Source organism: Diceros bicornis, chromosome 4 (genome assembly GCF_020826845.1).
Source record: "Diceros bicornis minor isolate mBicDic1 chromosome 4, mDicBic1.mat.cur, whole genome shotgun sequence".
Classification (NCBI taxonomy): Eukaryota; Metazoa; Chordata; class Mammalia; order Perissodactyla; family Rhinocerotidae; genus Diceros; species Diceros bicornis.
Window position 1 is genome coordinate 68,084,767 of NC_080743.1, and position 17,594 is coordinate 68,102,360.

At 71.4% G+C, this 17,594-nt stretch overlaps 3 non-coding genes across 3 annotated transcripts; all 3 read right to left on the bottom strand.

Annotated features, from left to right (window-relative positions):
- Nucleotides 1-3,453: 3,453 nt before the first annotated feature.
- On the bottom strand, nt 3,454-3,525 carry TRNAE-CUC (transfer RNA glutamic acid (anticodon CUC)). Its single transcript has one exon. It is a non-coding gene; the product is annotated as a tRNA-Glu (tRNA).
- Nucleotides 3,526-10,153: 6,628 nt separating this feature from the next.
- TRNAE-CUC (transfer RNA glutamic acid (anticodon CUC)) lies at nt 10,154-10,225 on the bottom strand. Its single transcript has one exon. It is a non-coding gene; the product is annotated as a tRNA-Glu (tRNA).
- Nucleotides 10,226-16,869: 6,644 nt separating this feature from the next.
- Nucleotides 16,870-16,941, bottom strand: TRNAE-CUC (transfer RNA glutamic acid (anticodon CUC)). The gene has a single exon. It is a non-coding gene; the product is annotated as a tRNA-Glu (tRNA).
- Nucleotides 16,942-17,594: the final 653 nt, after the last annotated feature.

Sequence of the window (17,594 nt, forward strand, 5' to 3'; positions counted from 1 at the left end):
GTCGGCCTTCAGCTGCACCCGCCCACAGATCCCCTACCCTGACTGGCATTCGGGCGCGGGCCAGGCTTGGTCCGGCTCCCGGCTGCCTCTGGCGACGCCGGCCATCTCGCCGCGGCCCTGGGCGGCAGAGAAGGCGCGGCACGGGCCGAGCCTGCCTCGGTGCCTCGGTGCCTCCTCGCCCGCCCCCTTGCGACCGCGCCTGCGCCCTAGCGCCCTTCACGTACCTGGAGCCTCTCTTGGAGCCCACCAGTCCGCCGCCTGCTCAGATGGAGCAGGTGGCCGCGGAGGGCGGGCGGGGACCAGCGTCGGGCGGCTGGTGGCGGCGGCCATCGGTGCATGGGTGGTTCAGTGGTAGAATTCTCGCCTGCCACGCGGGAGGCCCGGGTTCGATTCCCGGCCCATGCAGCACCCCCGATCCCCTTTTGGTCCCGCCGCCCCAACGCCGAGCGAGGCTTCCTCTCTCCCGCGCTCAAGGCACCTGTCCCACACCGGCTCTGCGGCCCACCGCAGCACATTCCACGTGCTCTCGTCTCCCCCGCCCCCACCCCCAAGCCCCCTCTCTCGCCCTGGAGACAGAAAGTGCACGCGGGGAACCAAGCCCCCGTGCCCAGACACCTCGACCGCTCAGCCACTCTTGTGCCCACACGCCTTCCTTGTCCCTCTGCTCTTCGCTCCCGTGACCCCGCTCGGCTCACGCCTTTCGCTTCGAGGAAGGCTACCCTGCACCACACACTGGCCCCCGCACGCCCCACTCCGTCACGGGGGTTCGCCCCCGCTCTCTGCCTCGCTCTACCCCCACTCCGAGAATCAGACCGTGTCGGTTCCTACCACCAGTAGGAGGCAACTTGCCACTCCTACGAGTGATCCACCGCATTCTCCCCGACGGTCACCGACTCGTGATGGCGCGCGCTCCAGTCGTTCCGAAGAGTTCCACGATATCATCACGATGCACACACACAGCGAGCATTCATTCACCTTCTCCCGCTTGGCCGCTCTATTTCCCAAACGCTGGCCCGCCCCTCCACCACTAAAACCACCTCCGCCGCCACCACCACCAAGTCCACCGAGTCACCTCCACCAGGGCCAGCACCACCGCTATCGTCACCGCCGCCGCCACGAACACCCCCGTCGCAGGCAGCACCACCACCCCGAGAACCACCGCGGACACTCCCGGGTCCAACAGCACCACAGCCTGCAAACCCCAAGCGGCACCGCCAGCCCCAGCACCTCCTCCTCCACCCCTCACCACCCTCCTACTCCCCCAGACACCCCTACTCCTCTCCTGCCCCACACTCCCCTCCCCGCTCCGCCCCCACCCGCGGCCCCCACGTTCCAAATTCTGCTTGGCCGGGGACCGCGGGTTGCATTCGTCCCTTTGGCCTCTTTTCAACTCAACCCCAGACACACACCTGAGACCCGACTCTTTGTCGTGGGCAGAGGTCACTTGTGTCTCTGGGGCAGTTGAATTCCCCACCCTTGCCTGCTGCCTACCCCTCCTCTCACCCTACTCCTTCGCCTGACCACCTCGCAGCACAGGACACCAGTCTCGCCGGCCTGGGCCCTCTCCCACCACGGGGGCTTCCATCTTCCTCGCGCCAGGGCCCACGCCCCCTGCCCGCCACCTGCTGTTCCTTCCAGCCCCCAGGCTCACCCCCTCCATCCCTCCGCCACCAACCCCGTGGACCCCGGGCCCCTCTACGCACACTTCCACCGGTCCTGTCCTCCTCCCTCGGGCCCCTCGGACAAACCCCTGCTCCGTCCCCACCGGCACCCTAAACCTCGGCCCCCCCCCCCCCCCCCCCCGCGGCACCCGTGCCGGGCAAGGTGCGCCACCGCCCGGAGCCTGTGCAGAGCCCCTGCCTGAGCGGCCAGCCGCACTCCCGGCCACATCCCGCAAGCCCCGCACCTCCCCGCCCACGCTCCACTCCGACCCACCCGGGACGCCCTCCCACACCTCCCCCGTGAGCAGCACGACGCTCACGGCCGTCCCCTCTTTTCGGGGTCGTTTGGCCCTGTGCCCTGACCCGCGTGGGAGGCCACCCACGGGAACAGACACCTTCATCCCGCTCTGTCACCCGCCCACCCACACTCACCCCCAGCACCCCGGCCAGGCCGGTGAGGGAACTTCCTGCGCTGGCGGTGAGCACCCCCATGCCCACAGGGGCTCCTCGGCACACGTCAGAACGGCTCCGTCTAAACCCGCGGAGTGTGCCGCCGCCGCCGCCGCCGCCGCCGCCGCCGCCGCGGCTCTCTGCCCTTCCTGGGCTCGGCTCTCCACTTTTGCCTCCGAAGGAGCCAGTCGGCGAAGAGGTGTTCAAGTCGCTGACAGCGGCCCGGTTGTTGTGGCGGGAAGGAGACCGAGAGCTGCCATCTACTTCGGGGAGTGTCCACAGAAGGAGATGGATCCAAGGGTGGAGACAGGGATGGCGTCCATCCTGGGTGGCTGGATGGTCGGTAAGGCGGGAACGGGAACACATCGGACCGTCCAATCTAGGTGGCGGGTGGGGGGAGGGGTGTGTCGGGCAGGGAAGCGTTCCCGGTAACCTTCTGGCCACTTGGTGAGAGGACTGAGAGCGTCGGTGATGCCCAGTCGAATACAATGTTGGCCAGAAGTCCACTCTGTCATCCCTCTGCCTCCAGCCCCCCACCCCCCCTGCTTGGCCAGACTGGCCTCCTCCATCTCCCTGCTCTGTCTCCTCCGCCGCCGCCGCCCGGTGGTCTAGCTACCCGGACAGACGGACGGGTCCAGGTTCATTCTGACTTCTCCGCCTCCCGGGCGCCAGGCTCCGGCTCTCGGCTCCCCTCGGCGCACGAGACCACGACGCACTTGGCGCCCAATCGGCGGCCCCGGGGAGACGCAGCCGGCACAGGACCTGGCCGGCGGCGGCGGGTAAGCTGCCCGCGCCTTCGCCGGCACGAGGCGCCAAGTAAAAGAGCACGCCACAGGCCCCGGCCGGTGGCCGGACCTGGCGACGTAGACCCCGCGCCCTCCCCCACCACCCCAACCCGAGCCACACCTCAGGAGGCAGGAAGGGGTGGCTTGGGGGCCGCGACGTTTGTCCCGGCCGAAGGCGTGCCGCTGGAGAGTCGAAGCACGTGCGGTGGCCACGGCAGGCGAGAGTGGCTGCCCGGGCCACTGTGGTTTGGGGCTGAGGAAGAGCGGGAGCGAGGCGAGCGTCCGAGGATGAGGAGGAGGAGGAGGAGGAGGAGGAGGAGGAGGAGAGACGTCGGGTGGGCGAGGCGAGGCGAGCGAGGGCCAAAAAGGTTGGCAGGGGCGCAGGTGAGGTGGCAGGGCTTGGGCTGGCCGTGGAGGGTGCCGGGTGGCCTTGTCGGGGGTCCGGGGCCGAGGCCGAGGGGTAAGGGGCGAAGCGAGCGAGCGAGCTCTGGCGTGGGCTAAAAGGGGGTTGTGGAGGTGCTGGGGAGGTGGGGAGGCGGAGAGGAAGAAGATAAGGCTTCCCTGACCGGGAATCGAACCCGGGCCGCGGCGGTGAGAGCGCCGAATCCTAACCACTAGACCACCAGGGAGCGTCAGGCCTCGGGCCTGGCCTGCGCCTCCTGGACCCGGGGCCTCCATCCCGCCCGCTCGGCGCTCCCTTGGCGCCAGCCCCCTGCCTTTGGCAGGCCAGCCGCGCGCGGCCCCCGGCAATGCAGGCGCCCTAGCGTTCTTCCTGCCCGGCTGCACCCTCAAAACACTGCGCGCGCCTCCTTCTCGCACACACGCACACGGCCGCGGGCCCGGCTCCCGGCCTCCGGCTCCCGGCTCCGGGCCAGGAGGGCCCTGCGGTTCCGCAAAAGGTCGGCCCGCTGCGTTGGCCGGGAATCGAACCCGGGTCAACTGCTTGGAAGGCAGCTATGCTCACCACTATACCACCAACGCTGCACAGCCCGCGCCGCCCCGAGATGCCGGCCCGGGGCTCGCGCCGGCGCCGTCACGCCGCCGCCGCTGCCGCCGCCCGGCGCAGCCCTGCCCCGACGCCCCGCCCGCTCGCAGCTCGGCGCTGCCCCAGGCGCCGCCAACGGCCGCCCCGCGCCAGACGCAGCGGCCCTCGTCCGCCGGCCCGACCGCCTCTGGGGGCGCCCTGGCCGCCGTTCGACCCGACCAAAGCCAAAGCCGACCCCGACCCCGTCACGTCCGCCCTCCTCCTCCCTCCTCAGGTCCTGCGGCAGCGGGCTCGGCCAAGCCCTTCTCCACCGGCGGCTCCGCCAGGCCACTTCCGCGAGGCACCGAGGCGGGGGACCCATCCGACCCCCGACCCGTCCCGGCAGCTGTGCAGCTGTGCGTCGCGTCGCAAGGAGCCCATTGCGCCAGCCACCTTGGCAGGGCCGCTCGTCGGGCGCCGTGGGGAGGAGCAGAGGAAGCCCTCGCTCGGCTGCGGCGAGCAAGCGCCCGGCGAGGAGGAGGACAAGGAGGAGGGGAGAAGGGTCCGGGTGGGCGAGGGTGGGCAGCCGGGGCACGAGTCGGCGGCCTGCGCCTCGCTGGAGGGCGGGGGAGGGAGAAGAAGGGCCCTTGGGCGCAAGCGGCTGGACGGAGAGCGGTGCCGGCGACCAAAAGAGGGCGTCTTGCCTCCCCGTCGGGGAATCGAACCCCGGTCTCCCGCGTGACAGGCGGGGATACTCACCACTATACTAACGAGGACGGCGGCGGCCGCCCCGGCGCGCGATCGCTGTCCGGCTGCCCGCCGACGCCTACCCTGCTCTCGACCTCCTGCCCACCACGGCTGCCCGGCGCGTGCCCGGCCCGGCCCGACCCGACCCCTAAACAATCGCGTCATTCGACAAAGCAGATGGCGACCTCGATGCGGATGCGGACCCGGACCCGGACCCGGACCCGGACCCGGGGCTGCTCAACGCTCCGAGTGCGCGCTGCCTGTTGCCTCCAGTGCGGGGATCGCGCCGGCAGGAAGAGGCCCGAGAGGGCGAGCAAGGCGGCGGGGAGAAGGTGGGCGCGCGCCGTGCCACGTCCGCCGCGAGGAGAGGCGCGGGTGGGGGCTGGCGGCAGAGGACGGCCGCACCCCGGGGACGCGGCCCGGCGGGGGCCGGGGGTGGGCGAGGGTGTGTGGGCGGCGGAGCCCGGCGAGTCTCCCCGCCGGTCGGCGCGCGGGTCCCGTCCCTTGCGCGCCCACACAGCGGCCCGCCAGGCGCCGCGTGCGGCCAGGGTGGCACCGCTCTGCGCGTCGGGTCCCAGCCAGGTGAGCGGACACGCGCCCAGGCCCGCCGTCAGGATGGCCGAGCGGTCTAAGGCGCTGCGTTCAGGTCGCAGTCTCCCCTGGAGGCGTGGGTTCGAATCCCACTCCTGACACGCCAACCTTTTGGCCCGCCCAACAAATGCCCGGGTCCCGGGCCTCCGCGACACCCCGTCGCAGCTCTTTACCGCCTTACCGTCCGTCGCTGGCTTGCGCTCTTGCCGCCTCTCCAAAGTCCAGCCCCTACACCCACGCCTCTCGCCCCACCAGCTGCTCAGGCACGGCCACCTTTCCTGCCGACCCGTGCGCCGGCCTGGCAGAAATAGCCCAGGAGGGTGCTCCGGCGCCTTGAACCCCCTGGCAACTGGCTTGCTGGACGCACGCGCTCCCCCACCCACTCACACACCCTTCCTACCTGACCCCCCGCACGCGGAAGCTTCAGGACTTTGCACCACATCTTTCCCTCCCCTGCTTCCCCTCCCCGCCCCGGCGCCCCCCACCTCCCTCCGACCCGATCCCTGCGCCCCACCCCCTCCCCGCGCCCCCCTCCCCCCGCTCCGTGCTTGTGGGTTCCCCCCTCCCTAACTGCCTCCCTCCCACTCCCGTCTCCGCTCCCACTGCCGCTCCCTCACCGCGCCCTGCGTGAAGAAAGCCCTCCACGGGTCACCGTCCGACTTCTGTCTGCTGAACAGCGACTCCCTCTGAGAGCCTGACACTCGCGCAACCAGCAGCACAACCGTCCGACGTTCTGTCCTTGCCGCCAGCCCCGCCCGCCTGCCCACCCATGCCATTCTCTCCACACCCTACTGAGGTCGCGGTCCCCATCTTGCTGGCCTGTGCCACCCACCGCGATTTTTCACCTCGGGGCCTCGCCCTGGCCACCTGCCTGCCTCCCGGGACACGCGCAGCGCAGCCATCTGCTCGCCAGCCAACGACAGAGCCCTCCCTGCACAGGGCCTGCCTGGCACCTGAGCCCAAGCCGGGAAGGTTGCTCCAGTGAGTAGCCAGCAGAAGCCCTGGGCCCCCCCCCCCGTCACGCACCCGCCAACGTCCGGCCCCCAGCCGGGGCCACCCCCCTCGGCGGCCACACCGCGTCTCCAAGCGGGAAACCGCAGCCGGGGCCGAACCCCACCACACCGGCGCGCTCCCTCAGCGGGCTGCCCGCGAGCCGGCAGCCACTGCGCCACAGCGCTCCTCCGATCCGAGACCGCGCTCCTGCCTCGCCACCGACGCACCGGAGCTGGACCCTGGCCGGGGAGCCGTCGGCCAGAGCGCAGAAGCCAGGCTCGGGCACTTGGCCTGGCCTCTGGGCCTGAGGCCCGCTCGGCGGCGGGCGGCGGCGGAGGCCGCGCTCCCGGGCCTCCAGCTCCGACGGCTCCCCCCACGCCCCGCCGCCCCCGCCCTCGCACAGCCGGAGCACCGTTCCCGCCCGTGCCCGCCCTCGCGCCCAGCGCCCCGGCAAGAAAGCCAGCCGCCCAAGGCACTTTGGGACCGGGCTGTGGGTCGTCGAAGGAAACGTCGGCCTTCAGCTGCACCCGCCCACAGATCCCCTACCCTGACTGGCATTCGGGCGCGGGCCAGGCTTGGTCCGGCTCCCGGCTGCCTCTGGCGACGCCGGCCATCTCGCCGCGGCCCTGGGCGGCAGAGAAGGCGCGGCACGGGCCGAGCCTGCCTCGGTGCCTCGGTGCCTCCTCGCCCGCCCCCTTGCGACCGCGCCTGCGCCCTAGCGCCCTTCACGTACCTGGAGCCTCTCTTGGAGCCCACCAGTCCGCCGCCTGCTCAGATGGAGCAGGTGGCCGCGGAGGGCGGGCGGGGACCAGCGTCGGGCGGCTGGTGGCGGCGGCCATCGGTGCATGGGTGGTTCAGTGGTAGAATTCTCGCCTGCCACGCGGGAGGCCCGGGTTCGATTCCCGGCCCATGCAGCACCCCGATCCCCTTTTGGTCCCGCCGCCCCAACGCCGAGCGAGGCTTCCTCTCTCCCGCGCTCAAGGCACCTGTCCCACACCGGCTCTGCGGCCCACCGCAGCACATTCCACGTGCTCTCGTCTCCCCCGCCCCCACCCCCAAGCCCCCTCTCTCGCCCTGGAGACAGAAAGTGCACGCGGGGAACCAAGCCCCCGTGCCCAGACACCTCGACCGCTCAGCCACTCTTGTGCCCACACGCCTTCCTTGTCCCTCTGCTCTTCGCTCCCGTGACCCCGCTCGGCTCACGCCTTTCGCTTCGAGGAAGGCTACCCTGCACCACACACTGGCCCCCGCACGCCCCACTCCGTCACGGGGGTTCGCCCCCGCTCTCTGCCTCGCTCTACCCCCACTCCGAGAATCAGACCGTGTCGGTTCCTACCACCAGTAGGAGGCAACTTGCCACTCCTACGAGTGATCCACCGCATTCTCCCCGACGGTCACCGACTCGTGATGGCGCGCGCTCCAGTCGTTCCGAAGAGTTCCACGATATCATCACGATGCACACACACAGCGAGCATTCATTCACCTTCTCCCGCTTGGCCGCTCTATTTCCCAAACGCTGGCCCGCCCCTCCACCACTAAAACCACCTCCGCCGCCACCACCACCAAGTCCACCGAGTCACCTCCACCAGGGCCAGCACCACCGCTATCGTCACCGCCGCCGCCACGAACACCCCCGTCGCAGGCAGCACCACCACCCCGAGAACCACCGCGGACACTCCCGGGTCCAACAGCACCACAGCCTGCAAACCCCAAGCGGCACCGCCAGCCCCAGCACCTCCTCCTCCACCCCTCACCACCCTCCTACTCCCCCAGACACCCCTACTCCTCTCCTGCCCCACACTCCCCTCCCCGCTCCGCCCCCACCCGCGGCCCCCACGTTCCAAATTCTGCTTGGCCGGGGACCGCGGGTTGCATTCGTCCCTTTGGCCTCTTTTCAACTCAACCCCAGACACACACCTGAGACCCGACTCTTTGTCGTGGGCAGAGGTCACTTGTGTCTCTGGGGCAGTTGAATTCCCCACCCTTGCCTGCTGCCTACCCCTCCTCTCACCCTACTCCTTCGCCTGACCACCTCGCAGCACAGGACACCAGTCTCGCCGGCCTGGGCCCTCTCCCACCACGGGGGCTTCCATCTTCCTCGCGCCAGGGCCCACGCCCCCTGCCCGCCACCTGCTGTTCCTTCCAGCCCCCAGGCTCACCCCCTCCATCCCTCCGCCACCAACCCCGTGGACCCCGGGCCCCTCTACGCACACTTCCACCGGTCCTGTCCTCCTCCCTCGGGCCCCTCGGACAAACCCCTGCTCCGTCCCCACCGGCACCCTAAACCTCGGCCCCCCCACCGCACCGCCCCCCCCCCCCCCCCCGCGGCACCCGTGCCGGGCAAGGTGCGCCACCGCCCGGAGCCTGTGCAGAGCCCCTGCCTGAGCGGCCAGCCGCACTCCCGGCCACATCCCGCAAGCCCCGCACCTCCCCGCCCACGCTCCACTCCGACCCACCCGGGACGCCCTCCCACACCTCCCCCGTGAGCAGCACGACGCTCACGGCCGTCCCCTCTTTTCGGGGTCGTTTGGCCCTGTGCCCTGACCCGCGTGGGAGGCCACCCACGGGAACAGACACCTTCATCCCGCTCTGTCACCCGCCCACCCACACTCACCCCCAGCACCCCGGCCAGGCCGGTGAGGGAACTTCCTGCGCTGGCGGTGAGCACCCCCATGCCCACAGGGGCTCCTCGGCACACGTCAGAACGGCTCCGTCTAAACCCGCGGAGTGTGCCGCCGCCGCCGCCGCCGCCGCCGCGGCTCTCTGCCCTTCCTGGGCTCGGCTCTCCACTTTTGCCTCCGAAGGAGCCAGTCGGCGAAGAGGTGTTCAAGTCGCTGACAGCGGCCCGGTTGTTGTGGCGGGAAGGAGACCGAGAGCTGCCACCTACTTCGGGGAGTGTCCACAGAAGGAGATGGATCCAAGGGTGGAGACAGGGATGGCGTCCATCCTGGGTGGCTGGATGGTCGGTAAGGCGGGAACGGGAACGCATCGGACCGTCCAATCTAGGTGGCGGGTGGGGGGAGGGGTGTGTCGGGCAGGGAAGCGTTCCCGGTAACCTTCTGGCCACTTGGTGAGAGGACTGAGAGCGTCGGTGATGCCCAGTCGAATACAATGTTGGCCAGAAGTCCACTCTGTCATCCCTCTGCCTCCAGCCCCCCACCCCCCCTGCTTGGCCAGACTGGCCTCCTCCATCTCCCTGCTCTGTCTCCTCCGCCGCCGCCGCCCGGTGGTCTAGCTACCCGGACAGACGGACGGGTCCAGGTTCATTCTGACTTCTCCGCCTCCCGGGCGCCAGGCTCCGGCTCTCGGCTCCCCTCGGCGCACGAGACCACGACGCACTTGGCGCCCAATCGGCGGCCCCGGGGAGACGCAGCCGGCACAGGACCTGGCCGGCGGCGGCGGGTAAGCTGCCCGCGCCTTCGCCGGCACGAGGCGCCAAGTAAAAGAGCACGCCACAGGCCCCGGCCGGTGGCCGGACCTGGCGACGTAGACCCCGCGCCCTCCCCCACCACCCCAACCCGAGCCACACCTCAGGAGGCAGGAAGGGGTGGCTTGGGGGCCGCGACGTTTGTCCCGGCCGAAGGCGTGCCGCTGGAGAGTCGAAGCACGTGCGGTGGCCACGGCAGGCGAGAGTGGCTGCCCGGGCCACTGTGGTTTGGGGCTGAGGAAGAGCGGGAGCGAGGCGAGCGTCCGAGGAGGAGGAGGAGGAGGAGGAGGAGGAGGAGGAGGAGAGACGTCGGGTGGGCGAGGCGAGGCGAGCGAGGGCCAAAAAGGTTGGCAGGGGCGCAGGTGAGGTGGCAGGGCTTGGGCTGGCCGTGGAGGGTGCCGGGTGGCCTTGTCGGGGGTCCGGGGCCGAGGCCGAGGGGTAAGGGGCGAAGCGAGCGAGCGAGCTCTGGCGTGGGCTAAAAGGGGGTTGTGGAGGTGCTGGGGAGGTGGGGAGGCGGAGAGGAAGAAGATAAGGCTTCCCTGACCGGGAATCGAACCCGGGCCGCGGCGGTGAGAGCGCCGAATCCTAACCACTAGACCACCAGGGAGCGTCAGGCCTCGGGCCTGGCCTGCGCCTCCTGGACCCGGGGCCTCCATCCCGCCCGCTCGGCGCTCCCTTGGCGCCAGCCCCCTGCCTTTGGCAGGCCAGCCGCGCGCGGCCCCCGGCAATGCAGGCGCCCTAGCGTTCTTCCTGCCCGGCTGCACCCTCAAAACACTGCGCGCGCCTCCTTCTCGCACACACGCACACGGCCGCGGGCCCGGCTCCCGGCCTCCGGCTCCCGGCTCCGGGCCAGGAGGGCCCTGCGGTTCCGCAAAAGGTCGGCCCGCTGCGTTGGCCGGGAATCGAACCCGGGTCAACTGCTTGGAAGGCAGCTATGCTCACCACTATACCACCAACGCTGCACAGCCCGGGCCGCCCCGAGATGCCGGCCCGGGGCTCGCGCCGGCGCCGTCACGCCGCCGCCGCTGCCGCCGCCCGGCGCAGCCCTGCCCCGACGCCCCGCCCGCTCGCAGCTCGGCGCTGCCCCAGGCGCCGCCAACGGCCGCCCCGCGCCAGACGCAGCGGCCCTCGTCCGCCGGCCCGACCGCCTCTGGGGGCGCCCTGGCCGCCGTTCGACCCGACCAAAGCCAAAGCCGACCCCGACCCCGTCACGTCCGCCCTCCTCCTCCCTCCTCAGGTCCTGCGGCAGCGGGCTCGGCCAAGCCCTTCTCCACCGGCGGCTCCGCCAGGCCACTTCCGCGAGGCACCGAGGCGGGGGACCCATCCGACCCCCGACCCGTCCCGGCAGCTGTGCAGCTGTGCGTCGCGTCGCAAGGAGCCCATTGCGCCAGCCACCTTGGCAGGGCCGCTCGTCGGGCGCCGTGGGGAGGAGCAGAGGAAGCCCTCGCTCGGCTGCGGCGAGCAAGCGCCCGGCGAGGAGGAGGACAAGGAGGAGGGGAGAAGGGTCCGGGTGGGCGAGGGTGGGCAGCCGGGGCACGAGTCGGCGGCCTGCGCCTCGCTGGAGGGCGGGGGAGGGAGAAGAAGGGCCCTTGGGCGCAAGCGGCTGGACGGAGAGCGGTGCCGGCGACCAAAAGAGGGCGTCTTGCCTCCCCGTCGGGGAATCGAACCCCGGTCTCCCGCGTGACAGGCGGGGATACTCACCACTATACTAACGAGGACGGCGGCGGCCGCCCCGGCGCGCGATCGCTGTCCGGCTGCCCGCCGACGCCTACCCTGCTCTCGACCTCCTGCCCACCACGGCTGCCCGGCGCGTGCCCGGCCCGGCCCGACCCGACCCCTAAACAATCGCGTCATTCGACAAAGCAGATGGCGACCTCGATGCGGATGCGGACCCGGACCCGGACCCGGACCCGGACCCGGGGCTGCTCAACGCTCCGAGTGCGCGCTGCCTGTTGCCTCCAGTGCGGGGATCGCGCCGGCAGGAAGAGGCCCGAGAGGGCGAGCAAGGCGGCGGGGAGAAGGTGGGCGCGCGCCGTGCCACGTCCGCCGCGAGGAGAGGCGCGGGTGGGGGCTGGCGGCAGAGGACGGCCGCACCCCGGGGACGCGGCCCGGCGGGGGCCGGGGGTGGGCGAGGGTGTGTGGGCGGCGGAGCCCGGCGAGTCTCCCCGCCGGTCGGCGCGCGGGTCCCGTCCCTTGCGCGCCCACACAGCGGCCCGCCAGGCGCCGCGTGCGGCCAGGGTGGCACCGCTCTGCGCGTCGGGTCCCAGCCAGGTGAGCGGACACGCGCCCGGGCCCGCCGTCAGGATGGCCGAGCGGTCTAAGGCGCTGCGTTCAGGTCGCAGTCTCCCCTGGAGGCGTGGGTTCGAATCCCACTCCTGACACGCCAACCTTTTGGCCCGCCCAACAAATGCCCGGGTCCCGGGCCTCCGCGACACCCCGTCGCAGCTCTTTACCGCCTTACCGTCCGTCGCTGGCTTGCGCTCTTGCCGCCTCTCCAAAGTCCAGCCCCTACACCCACGCCTCTCGCCCCACCAGCTGCTCAGGCACGGCCACCTTTCCTGCCGACCCGTGCGCCGGCCTGGCAGAAATAGCCCAGGAGGGTGCTCCGGCGCCTTGAACCCCCTGGCAACTGGCTTGCTGGACGCACGCGCTCCCCCACCCACTCACACACCCTTCCTACCTGACCCCCCGCACGCGGAAGCTTCAGGACTTTGCACCACATCTTTCCCTCCCCTGCTTCCCCTCCCCGCCCCGGCGCCCCCCACCTCCCTCCGACCCGATCCCTGCGCCCCACCCCCTCCCCGCGCCCCCTCCCCCCGCTCCGTGCTTGTGGGTTCCCCCCTCCCTAACTGCCTCCCTCCCACTCCCGTCTCCGCTCCCACTGCCGCTCCCTCACCGCGCCCTGCGTGAAGAAAGCCCTCCACGGGTCACCGTCCGACTTCTGTCTGCTGAACAGCGACTCCCTCTGAGAGCCTGACACTCGCGCAACCAGCAGCACAACCGTCCGACGTTCTGTCCTTGCCGCCAGCCCCGCCCGCCTGCCCACCCATGCCATTCTCTCCACACCCTACTGAGGTCGCGGTCCCCATCTTGCTGGCCTGTGCCACCCACCGCGATTTTTCACCTCGGGGCCTCGCCCTGGCCACCTGCCTGCCTCCCGGGACACGCGCAGCGCAGCCATCTGCTCGCCAGCCAACGACAGAGCCCTCCCTGCACAGGGCCTGCCTGGCACCTGAGCCCAAGCCGGGAAGGTTGCTCCAGTGAGTAGCCAGCAGAAGCCCTGGGCCCCCCCCCCCGTCACGCACCCGCCAACGTCCGGCCCCCAGCCGGGGCCACCCCCCTCGGCGGCCACACCGCGTCTCCAAGCGGGAAACCGCAGCCGGGGCCGAACCCCACCACACCGGCGCGCTCCCTCAGCGGGCTGCCCGCGAGCCGGCAGCCACTGCGCCACAGCGCTCCTCCGATCCGAGACCGCGCTCCTGCCTCGCCACCGACGCACCGGAGCTGGACCCTGGCCGGGGAGCCGTCGGCCAGAGCGCAGAAGCCAGGCTCGGGCACTTGGCCTGGCCTCTGGGCCTGAGGCCCGCTCGGCGGCGGGCGGCGGCGGAGGCCGCGCTCCCGGGCCTCCAGCTCCGACGGCTCCCCCCACGCCCCGCCGCCCCCCGCCCTCGCACAGCCGGAGCACCGTTCCCGCCCGTGCCCGCCCTCGCGCCCAGCGCCCCGGCAAGAAAGCCAGCCGCCCAAGGCACTTTGGGACCGGGCTGTGGGTCGTCGAAGGAAACGTCGGCCTTCAGCTGCACCCGCCCACAGATCGCCTACCCTGACTGGCATTCGGGCGCGGGCCAGGCTTGGTCCGGCTCCCGGCTGCCTCTGGCGACGCCGGCCATCTCGCCGCGGCCCTGGGCGGCAGAGAAGGCGCGGCACGGGCCGAGCCTGCCTCGGTGCCTCGGTGCCTCCTCGCCCGCCCCCTTGCGACCGCGCCTGCGCCCTAGCGCCCTTCACGTACCTGGAGCCTCTCTTGGAGCCCACCAGTCCGCCGCCTGCTCAGATGGAGCAGGTGGCCGCGGAGGGCGGGCGGGGACCAGCGTCGGGCGGCTGGTGGCGGCGGCCATCGGTGCATGGGTGGTTCAGTGGTAGAATTCTCGCCTGCCACGCGGGAGGCCCGGGTTCGATTCCCGGCCCATGCAGCACCCCGATCCCCTTTTGGTCCCGCCGCCCCAACGCCGAGCGAGGCTTCCTCTCTCCCGCGCTCAAGGCACCTGTCCCACACCGGCTCTGCGGCCCACCGCAGCACATTCCACGTGCTCTCGTCTCCCCCGCCCCCACCCCCAAGCCCCCTCTCTCGCCCTGGAGACAGAAAGTGCACGCGGGGAACCAAGCCCCCGTGCCCAGACACCTCGACCGCTCAGCCACTCTTGTGCCCACACGCCTTCCTTGTCCCTCTGCTCTTCGCTCCCGTGACCCCGCTCGGCTCACGCCTTTCGCTTCGAGGAAGGCTACCCTGCACCACACACTGGCCCCCGCACGCCCCACTCCGTCACGGGGGTTCGCCCCCGCTCTCTGCCTCGCTCTACCCCCACTCCGAGAATCAGACCGTGTCGGTTCCTACCACCAGTAGGAGGCAACTTGCCACTCCTACGAGTGATCCACCGCATTCTCCCCGACGGTCACCGACTCGTGATGGCGCGCGCTCCAGTCGTTCCGAAGAGTTCCACGATATCATCACGATGCACACACACAGCGAGCATTCATTCACCTTCTCCCGCTTGGCCGCTCTATTTCCCAAACGCTGGCCCGCCCCTCCACCACTAAAACCACCTCCGCCGCCACCACCACCAAGTCCACCGAGTCACCTCCACCAGGGCCAGCACCACCGCTATCGTCACCGCCGCCGCCACGAACACCCCCGTCGCAGGCAGCACCACCACCCCGAGAACCACCGCGGACACTCCCGGGTCCAACAGCACCACAGCCTGCAAACCCCAAGCGGCACCGCCAGCCCCAGCACCTCCTCCTCCACCCCTCACCACCCTCCTACTCCCCCAGACACCCCTACTCCTCTCCTGCCCCACACTCCCCTCCCCGCTCCGCCCCCACCCGCGGCCCCCACGTTCCAAATTCTGCTTGGCCGGGGACCGCGGGTTGCATTCGTCCCTTTGGCCTCTTTTCAACTCAACCCCAGACACACACCTGAGACCCGACTCTTTGTCGTGGGCAGAGGTCACTTGTGTCTCTGGGGCAGTTGAATTCCCCACCCTTGCCTGCTGCCTACCCCTCCTCTCACCCTACTCCTTCGCCTGACCACCTCGCAGCACAGGACACCAGTCTCGCCGGCCTGGGCCCTCTCCCACCACGGGGGCTTCCATCTTCCTCGCGCCAGGGCCCACGCCCCCTGCCCGCCACCTGCTGTTCCTTCCAGCCCCCAGGCTCACCCCCTCCATCCCTCCGCCACCAACCCCGTGGACCCCGGGCCCCTCTACGCACACTTCCACCGGTCCTGTCCTCCTCCCTCGGGCCCCTCGGACAAACCCCTGCTCCGTCCCCACCGGCACCCTAAACCTCGGCCCCCCCACCGCACCGCCCCCCCCCCCCCCCCCCGCGGCACCCGTGCCGGGCAAGGTGCGCCACCGCCCGGAGCCTGTGCAGAGCCCCTGCCTGAGCGGCCAGCCGCACTCCCGGCCACATCCCGCAAGCCCCGCACCTCCCCGCCCACGCTCCACTCCGACCCACCCGGGACGCCCTCCCACACCTCCCCCGTGAGCAGCACGACGCTCACGGCCGTCCCCTCTTTTCGGGGTCGTTTGGCCCTGTGCCCTGACCCGCGTGGGAGGCCACCCACGGGAACAGACACCTTCATCCCGCTCTGTCACCCGCCCACCCACACTCACCCCCAGCACCCCGGCCAGGCCGGTGAGGGAACTTCCTGCGCTGGCGGTGAGCACCCCCATGCCCACAGGGGCTCCTCGGCACACGTCAGAACGGCTCCGTCTAAACCCGCGGAGTGTGCCGCCGCCGCCGCCGCCGCCGCCGCCGCCGCCGCCGCGGCTCTCTGCCCTTCCTGGGCTCGGCTCTCCACTTTTGCCTCCGAAGGAGCCAGTCGGCGAAGAGGTGTTCAAGTCGCTGACAGCGGCCCGGTTGTTGTGGCGGGAAGGAGACCGAGAGCTGCCATCTACTTCGGGGAGTGTCCACAGAAGGAGATGGATCCAAGGGTGGAGACAGGGATGGCGTCCATCCTGGGTGGCTGGATGGTCGGTAAGGCGGGAACGGGAACACATCGGACCGTCCAATCTAGGTGGCGGGTGGGGGGAGGGGTGTGTCGGGCAGGGAAGCGTTCCCGGTAACCTTCTGGCCACTTGGTGAGAGGACTGAGAGCGTCGGTGATGCCCAGTCGAATACAATGTTGGCCAGAAGTCCACTCTGTCATCCCTCTGCCTCCAGCCCCCCACCCCCCCTGCTTGGCCAGACTGGCCTCCTCCATCTCCCTGCTCTGTCTCCTCCGCCGCCGCCGCCCGGTGGTCTAGCTACCCGGACAGACGGACGGGTCCAGGTTCATTCTGACTTCTCCGCCTCCCGGGCGCCAGGCTCCGGCTCTCGGCTCCCCTCGGCGCACGAGACCACGACGCACTTGGCGCCCAATCGGCGGCCCCGGGGAGACGCAGCCGGCACAGGACCTGGCCGGCGGCGGCGGGTAAGCTGCCCGCGCCTTCGCCGGCACGAGGCGCCAAGTAAAAGAGCACGCCACAGGCCCCGGCCGGTGGCCGGACCTGGCGACGTAGACCCCGCGCCCTCCCCCACCACCCCAACCCGAGCCACACCTCAGGAGGCAGGAAGGGGTGGCTTGGGGGCCGCGACGTTTGTCCCGGCCGAAGGCGTGCCGCTGGAGAGTCGAAGCACGTGCGGTGGCCACGGCAGGCGAGAGTGGCTGCCCGGGCCACTGTGGTTTGGGGCTGAGGAAGAGCGGGAGCGAGGCGAGCGTCCGAGGATGAGGAGGAGGAGGAGGAGGAGGAGGAGGAGGAGGAGAGACGTCGGGTGGGCGAGGCGAGGCGAGCGAGGGCCAAAAAGGTTGGCAGGGGCGCAGGTGAGGTGGCAGGGCTTGGGCTGGCCGTGGAGGGTGCCGGGTGGCCTTGTCGGGGGTCCGGGGCCGAGGCCGAGGGGTAAGGGGCGAAGCGAGCGAGCGAGCTCTGGCGTGGGCTAAAAGGGGGTTGTGGAGGTGCTGGGGAGGTGGGGAGGCGGAGAGGAAGAAGATAAGGCTTCCCTGACCGGGAATCGAACCCGGGCCGCGGCGGTGAGAGCGCCGAATCCTAACCACTAGACCACCAGGGAGCGTCAGGCCTCGGGCCTGGCCTGCGCCTCCTGGACCCGGGGCCTCCATCCCGCCCGCTCGGCGCTCCCTTGGCGCCAGCCCCCTGCCTTTGGCAGGCCAGCCGCGCGCGGCCCCCGGCAATGCAGGCGCCCTAGCGTTCTTCCTGCCCGGCTGCACCCTCAAAACACTGCGCGCGCCTCCTTCTCGCACACACGCACACGGCCGCGGGCCCGGCTCCCGGCCTCCGGCTCCCGGCTCCGGGCCAGGAGGGCCCTGCGGTTCCGCAAAAGGTCGGCCCGCTGCGTTGGCCGGGAATCGAACCCGGGTCAACTGCTTGGAAGGCAGCTATGCTCACCACTATACCACCAACGCTGCACAGCCCGGGCCGCCCCGAGATGCCGGCCCGGGGCTCGCGCCGGCGCCGTCACGCCGCCGCCGCTGCCGCCGCCCGGCGCAGCCCTGCCCCGACGCCCCGCCCGCTCGCAGCTCGGCGCTGCCCCAGGCGCCGCCAACGGCCGCCCCGCGCCAGACGCAGCGGCCCTCGTCCGCCGGCCCGACCGCCTCTGGGGGCGCCCTGGCCGCCGTTCGACCCGACCAAAGCCAAAGCCGACCCCGACCCCGTCACGTCCGCCCTCCTCCTCCCTCCTCAGGTCCTGCGGCAGCGGGCTCGGCC